The sequence below is a fragment of the Thermobia domestica genome, chromosome 15 (genome assembly GCF_964235325.1).
Source record: "Thermobia domestica chromosome 15, izTheDome1.hap1.1, whole genome shotgun sequence".
Lineage (NCBI taxonomy): Eukaryota > Metazoa > Arthropoda > Insecta > Zygentoma > Lepismatidae > Thermobia > Thermobia domestica.
In genome coordinates, this window is record NC_137468.1 from 31,798,631 (window position 1) to 31,807,449 (window position 8,819).

Sequence of the window (8,819 nt, forward strand, 5' to 3'; positions counted from 1 at the left end):
ACTTCACGAAGAGCGCTCATACAAAAGATGCTTTTGTACGGGATGCCCAGAGTTCAAGCATCTTTCGCTGTTTGGTTGCTAAGCTTCCAAAATAATTACCTATCCATTTGTCCTTTAATATCTGTTTCCCCCTCTTTTATTTCATATTAATATGCATATAACAATAATACATAGTGTTTCTTTATGGTGTTAAATTTATTATGAAGATGATTGAATTATCCAGGCCCCACCCTTGCTTCCAGTTATTAACAGCATTAGAAATATAACAATGAAACGAGTAACAATCACTGGACCCTCGCAGAGAAAATATCTTCATAGATTTGCAATTTTTTAATTTTTTAAACATACCTTCCGTTTGTAAGTCTTGCAAACTGTCCGCCACTCCCGTTCCGTTCACCCAGCGTCAAGCATGCTCTGCCTTTGGGGTGCGTCGTCCGAGGTTCGATTTCAGATGGAGACGTATCGGACAAACAAATATTTTTGTTGTCTTCTTTCCCCTAAACTGGCAATATTAAAATTTTCAGTAGCCTGAACCTCACCTATCCCTCATTATTTTATACATTTAAGAGTCTTCATCCCGGCGAAATTAAAATCCCGCTAATTTTACAGTAATTATGTGATATCTTCAAATAGATAAAAGATAATTGAAATATGAAACAAGAGCGCCCTAGACAATATTATTTTGTGTGAGATGCCGTTATCACAAGTCACCTAGTGGCTTTCCGTTTTCAGCTGTTTAGAAACGCGAAAATAAATGCCGATTTTCAAAATGGCTCGAAATCAAAAACAGATAAGTGAGTCGTGATAACGGTTTCTTATGTAAAATAATATTGTCTAGGGCGCTCTTGGTCCACATTTCGATTATCTTTTATCTATTTGAAGATATCACATAATTACTGTAAAATTAGCGGGATTTTAATTTCGCCGGGATGAAGATTCTTAAGATTATTATATATTCGATGATTTCTCGCGAAGACAAAGTGATTTGTACGGCTTAGTGTCACGCAGCTCGTATTATTAATTGCTCAGTTGTAATTTGTCACAACGCCGCCGCTTAGGTATTTATTTATTCACTTTCTCTATACTAGTTTTTACTGATTCTCTGAGTACAATTTCGAGTTGTTACCAAAAAAAAAAAAAAATGTTTTTAAGCAGTTTAGTTTGCAATCAAAAGCCATTGAGACAAAAAAAAGTTATATTTGATGAATCACCATCAATTTTGGCCAGAATGCAGAGAATCAAAACTTAAGAATCAATGATCCGAAAATATGTCCCTTGTGATAATCCTAGCTATAGGATATTTATTATGGATGAACTAGCATCACTTACCCGCTTCAGTGAGTTAAAATAAGAAATATTAGTAAAATGTTCCGTTAGTCAGTTATTTTTTTTACTATTACTGAAGCGCTTCTGATATCGGTCATTTTCGATCATTTTTATGTATCTCCCTCCTCCCTCAAGTTGCGTGACTGAATTTGGATTTAAACAGCATCGAAAGTGTCACTGTTCACCTCAGTGACTCGAAAAACATATGGATTCGACACTAATATCGGTCATTTTCGATCATTTTACATATGTATATTTCTCTCTCCCCTAAGTTGCATCGTCAAATTGAAATGATGATAACAATACCAGGTCCGAATCCGAACCTCATCTATGTGGCAAATTTGATCAAGATTGGTCTCGTGGTTCAAGAGTTATTACGTTTATTTATTGTTACATATTTCCCTCCTCCCCCTCTCCTAAGTTGTATCCTCAAAGTAAAACGATTAAAAAAAAAAAACACCCCAGGCCTGAACCTCATCTATGTTGAAAATTTGACCGAAGCCACAAACATAGTCACCTTCATTTTTATTTATATACATAGATTGGTCCTTAATAATATGCAACCCAACTGTACTAACAGATCAGGTTGGTTGCATATCTTTCAGTTATTTTCAATATTCTAACCAAACTTCATCACGTGGTATACATGTGCCACTTTTTTTTCCATCAGCTTTATAAGGCGATATGTATCCTTATAATTATACTAGGCCCGTAGCTGCAGGGTGCATCCAAGTATTAAGGCTCTCTGAAAGAAATTCTCCTCCCTGTTTTAGTGTTCTAACTACGGGCCTAAATTGCACTTTAACAACATTTCAGTGGCGTTTATTTCGGAACTTATTTTACATTAAAAATCTTCCCTATGACTGCTTATATACGAGAGTACCAAGGGGGTACGGTCACTCAGTGGTAGAGTGCTTACTGTGGTGAATGGGGTCCCTGGTTTGTACCCGGGCAAGTAAGTTTAGGTCGGACAACATCATGCCCGTGGGTTTTCTCAGGGTACTCCGTTTCCTCCTCCCACTTTATCATTCCACCAAATCTTCCATCATCATCATCATTCACTTGCTTTAATCATCGTCTCACTTAGCCTAACGAGTATAATGGTCGGAAGTTAAACCAAAAGATTTCACTTCATTTTTTTTTACCTCCACAAAGTCAGTATACAAGACTACCTTACCCAGAACAAGACGACCCTCAAGGCCGCCCATGTGGTTTTCAAGAAGGGGCAAATATAAGCCTGGTTTCAATTATAGTTTCAAATTTTGCTATAACTAATGTAAAAAAATCTATTGGGCTTTCGATATTCCCAAGTACGATTTCCTCTTAGGGGGGGCAGCGCCCCACCTTGTTGAGTTGATTTTGAGTTTAACATCCCGTTCAGCAGCGAGGCTATATGAGACGTGGACCTACTGATTAACGTGGAATCCGAACCACATGAGCTCCCGCCGGGAATCGAACCCGGGTCTCCCACGCCAAAGGCGCGTACGCTAACCGCTTAGCCACGAAGGAGCTCAGCGCCCCACCTTTCCCCCTGATGGGCGCCCTTGACGACCCTAGTACACTGTCTTGTCTTTAACTTCAGCTATACTTAAAAGAGTGATTGAGGCAATTGAGAACTACAAGCGTAAAAGTTATGTTCTATCTTTTTTTTTTTTTTTTTTTTTTTTTATTGATCTAATTTGGCTTAGGGAGTAGAATTCTGCACTTTTACATTTTGGATAAGATGGTTTATCAGCCTTACCAGCCAGCACCTCCTCAATACTTCACACTTTCCACTCTATTTTAGAGAGGTGGCGAAGTCAACTCAAAGGCGGACATAACTTTCGAGTGAGTCACTCACAGACCAAAGATATACTGGTATTCGCGAAAAGACTAACGGAAAATAACCAGAAGCAAAATACCCATTTTCGGAGAGTCAAGTGGACATAACCTGAAATTATTCTTGTATTCATTGATCAAGAGTCACTTTTAATTACCCTCAGGGGGAAATGTGTGTGGCATTATTCATCATCCGTTGACCTCTGTAAAACTATAAACAAGAATATTATTTACGGAGTACTAACCTCTTTCAATCTGACTCATGTGATATACTCATTGTTGTTTTCCGTACGTGTTATGGAATCTTCTGGGTAACTTGAAAAATTGGAGAGGGGGAAGAAGAAAAGCATGTAGTTCCTGTAAACTAATGTTTATACTATTTCTGATATTTTTTTTTTCCTTTCAAAAATAAGATTTATTTAGATTGAATGAATTGACAATGCTGTAAAATTGTCCATATATTCATAATAAATCAATGGGAAGCGTGATGCCACATTATTCCTGTCAAACTATAAAAACGTGTAATTTACATTAAAATAATAAAGATTAACATTAGAATGACGGTCGATAATTATAAAACTAACTATTGTTTATTCTAACCCTGTGCCGACTCTTTATAGCAGTTATCATAAGTAAATACATGTGACTGCACTGCTGGTGACTGCTATAGTTGAATTCCGTGCAGCATCTCAATCGATCTGCCTTTCTTTTCTAAGATATCTATCTTCATAATTCAGCAAATCAAGTGAGATGCGGCACCGAGTTCAAGTGTAACAGTAGGCAGCAGTGATGTCACGTACTTGTGATATAACTCATATTGCAGTCAGCAGCAGCAAGTTGCGTAACTGTGGGTTCTATAGGAACAGGCAGCAGTGCAGTCGGAACTTGTAAAATTTCTATAGCAGTCGGCAGCAGTGAAGTCACTCACTTGTTAGAATTTCTATAGCAGTTATAAGCAGGCTGCAGCCAGTTACGTATTTGTGAGAATGTTTGTAACTGTTGACAGCAGCTCAGTCATGTGTTTGTGAGAACTTCCATAACATTTAGCAGTAGAGTGTAGTAAGTTTTCTGGCAGTTGGCAGCAGTGAAGCCACGTCGTTGTCATAAATTCTACAGCAGTCTCCAGCAGTGAAATCACGTACTTGTAAGAACTCATATTGCAGTTGGCAGCATTGAAGTCACGTACTTGTGAGAACTTCTATAGCAGTTAACAGCAGTGAAGTCACGTACTTGTGAGAACTCATATTGCAGTTGGCAGCAGTGAAGTCACGTACTTGTGAGAACTTCTATAGCAGTTAACAGCAGTGAAGTCACGTACTTGTGAGAACTCATATTGCAGTTGGCAGCAGTGAAGTCACGTACTTGTGAGAACTTCTATAGCAGTTAACAGCAGTGAAGTCACGTACTTGTGAGAACTCATATTGTAGTCGACAACAGTGAAGTCACTTAATTGTGAGATCTATAGCAGTCGGCAGCTGTGAAGTCACGTACTTGTGAGAACTTCTATAGCAATCGGCAGCAGTGAAGTCACTTATTTGTGAGAACTGCTATAGCAGTCAGCAGCAGTAGTCACGTAGTTGTTTGAACTTATGTAGCAGTCGGCAGCAATAAAAGGGTTAATGCTGTCTATTGAGGAAATTGAAAGGAATAGTTTGTATTGATGACAATTTCTTTTCTTTTTCTGGATGGAGAGCCAAGAATTTCACCACCACCTTTAGACATTGAAGTTATGAAGGGGAATAGCCACAACTAGAAAATAATTAAGTACGAAAGCCACGACAAGGAAACACCACGAAGGGCAAAACCCACTACGAGATCATACGATCAAGATAAAATTAAAAACAATAACATAAACTATGATAGAAATGAAAAGCAATTCAAGGACATTATTATTTTCTTAGTGGCGTTAGAGAAGAAATATAAAAGTAATTAACTGCTCTGACGTAACAGATACACATACTCATTCATACACACACACTGTCAGTAAACAACCTTTAAATTGTTGTGAAAAATGAGCGAAGCATCCCAAGAATGCATAATAAACACACTGCACCGACCGAGCCGTGCAAAAATTACCTTTCGTCGTTGCGTATGTACGTAGTAATTACCTCAATGTTTTTGTTCCCATATCTGTTACTTTTATCGTTGTAAGTACCAATTACGTACGTGGATATACATAAGTCCCTTGTAAAATGGTGACAAATTATACAGGCTTTGTATTATAGAGATACCTTTTGAAATTATGCTTATTATTGTATGAAGAAAATAATAATAATAATATTGTAAGCGAGATATTATATTATTAGCATCTTCTCATATAACGTATAATATTAACAAGTAAAAATATTCTGACTCACATACAATGTGAGTACGTATACACACATTTTCATCGAATAATAACCGACCTTCATACAATAAGCTATACAAAAGCTTCATCGTTTGGTTTTCACGTTCACACCTAATGCGTGAGTTGTAGTTGTTTATTACAGTATTTTAAGAAAGAAAAGAATAAAAAAGCTTATGAATCGTCACCATATTTTATACTTCATTAAAGTTTTCAAGTTTGAAGTTATAAAGAAAAGGGAAAAAAAACTAATGTAGTGCTTAGCCATGACACACCGGGCAGGGTTTTGAACGAAATCGTAGATTCTAACGTTGGAGGTCTAGGTCAGTGGCGGATCCAGGAGGGGGGCGATCGCCCCCCAGAAGAAGAAACTTTCTTATTTTATATATAAATAAAACCCATCCCAGAATTTGGAGCTCTTAAAAGTAGCTCTAAGTAGCAGTATTACAACCCATCGTTCTCCCCAGAAGTCCGTCCTGGATCCGCCCCTGGTCTTGGTGCCCCCCCCCCTAATTATCACAGGGCAATGATTCATACCTCGTTGGAAAGCTTATAGAATATTGATTCCCACGATGTAACACTTGTGCAATTTCCGTCCTATTCGTAGAAGAAGAAGTAGAAATAAAAACACCCTTAAAAATATGAAAAAATAAAATTTGCTAGGCCTTGGCAACCCTTACAGTCACTCTACGCTGATGACAATAATATAACAAAAAATGGTAGCTATTGCTGCAACACAAAGCGAGATCAAAATTCAGAACAAAAATTTTTATACACTCGCGCCCTGTTACGTCATTTTTGAAGGCGTAGAAGAACATTTCATTGAATTTGACATTTGCCCCGCTCCCCATAGTACTACGTTATATGCACATATTTTGTTTTTTCATTATTGTGCGTAAAAAAATACAGAAACAAGAATTATGCTTCTAGACCAATTCAATGAAGAGATATCTTTCTTGTCTTATATCCGGAACCGTTCAGAAAATAAATTGTCAAAAAACTGTCTCAAAAAATTAGCCGATTTTGCCCCTCCCTTACTCCCCTCATATAAGCAACAAGTACTTTTTCAGGATAGTTGAATACTTCATTGGTTCACAACCAATTTTTATGACTGTATCCCCTAAGGGAAAAATGCTCCTTAAAACATCTGATTAAAAAAAAAAAAAACACGAAATTTACCCTTCTTCCTTTCCGCACTGGTACCCCTTACATACATAAAACACATATCGACGCCAAGCTTCATCCTCTTGGAATACATTGATACCAAAATTATTTTTCTAGCTTAATTAGGGACTGAGCTATTAAGGTTTAAAGCCTTGACACAGCAGTTGCGTCCTTCGACGTTTAAAGATTAACTCCTTAACACCAAAATGCCACAAAATACTTTTTAAAATATATTTAGTTAAATATCCTACATGAATTAAAATTACTAAATTTGAATCAACTGAAAAATGTTAGAAAAGTATTTTCTTACTGTATAACTACATTATTATAACATCTAAGAGAATTGTTTGTTCCAAAATGGGCACCATTGCGTTCCTGAACCTTAGGAACATTCATAAGTGTCAGACATCTTTTTTATATTATAAGCATTGTTTTTTAGTACAACAAAGTGCCAATGACGCAGAAATATCATTTACCAATGGCTAAGAAACCAAACCCAGAGAGGTGTAGCAAATATAAAACTATTAGTTTCATATCGCATGCAGCAAAAATTCTGCTTTGAATGTTGAACAGAAGGTTGTATTTATGTAAGAACAAATGAAAAAGTTGAGAAGGAATAGTTTGCGTTCAGAACAGGTAAGGACACAAGAGATGCAACTGGATTATTAAGGCTAATCGGTGAAAGATTTATAGAAAAAAGGGAAAGAGTGTATGTTGTATTTATTGATCTAGAAAAGGCTTTTGACAACATGAATTAGGAATTGTTGTTGGGAGTTCTAAAGAAAATTGGGTTGAAATGGAAAGACCAAAGACTCATAAGAAACATATGAAGCAACAAGTATCAGAATAGGGGAAGAAAAGTTAGAGGACAATGCAATTGGAAGAGATCGACACCGACAGGGATGCTGTCTCTCGCCTACATTATTTAATATCTATCTATAGTAAAAAAAAAAAGAGCCTAAATAATGGAGATGGCATTTCGGTAGGAGGTAGAATGATTACATGTATACGGTTTGCAGATGATATGGGGCTTGTTGCAGAATCTGAAAGGAAAATCAATTACATTTTAGAAAACTTGAAGAAGAGTTGTGAAGAATACAGGATGAAAATAAATGTTAGAAAGACAAAAGCCATGGTGATTGGTACGAAGCGGTCGATGTCAAATATAGAAGTAGGAGAGGAGAAAATAGAATAGATGACTACTTTTCCATACCTGGATAGTATTATTTGTGATGCTATGAAATGTGAACGTGAAACAAAAGCAAGGATAGGAATGGAAAAGAAGCTTTTAGGAGGAAGAAAAGTCTATTTTGTGGGACCCACAAAGAGTAGAGAAACTAATAAAATGCTTAGTGTGTAGTATTGTACTGTTTTGTGCAGAAACGTTAACATTAGACAAAAGATGATAAAAAGAAAAACGGCTGGAAGCTTTCGAAATGTGGGTGTGGAGAAGAAGAGAATTAGCTGGGTCGAGCCGGAAATGGTGAGGGAGAAAAAGAGGAAGAGAAACTGGTAGAGACATTGGGTGAGAAGGAACTGTATCATGAGAGACGTGCTAGCATATATGGTGGCAAGAAAGAGAGGGAGGGGACGAAGGAGACTACAATTGGTGGACGGGAATTGGTGGGCGGTATTAAACAGAAAAATTGTACGTGGAGCATGGAAGCTCCTCAGTTGCGACAAGTGACCTGCTAATAATGGCAGAATACAATGATTGTGGTGATGCACAATGGTGTCATTTCAAATTTTGCCAGGGGGAGATGGGACAAGATCTTACCGACGTAAGAGTTTCACGTTTTTCTTGTACTACTATATTAAGAATGGGCTTCTCACACTTAGGGAGAGGGCATTTGCCCCCTACCCTTCCCAAAGAACACCCCTAATTATGCACATTTTTCGTAACGCATTCTTTATGTAAAATGTTTTCGAAGTTTTTTCAATCATGGCGAAAAACTGCGGGGACAGAAAATATATTGTTAGTAGTAAACAGCGGATATATTCCGAAATATTGGTCTGTCTGGTAACTTTAGTCGTCAGTCTATTCAAAATGTCAGAAGATGACATTCTAGCGAAAAACTAAAATTATAATAATAATATTAATAATAATAAAATAATAAAAAAAGAAAGTAAATTTTCCGAAATGTTTCCTTTTTTGCTCGTAATGCCT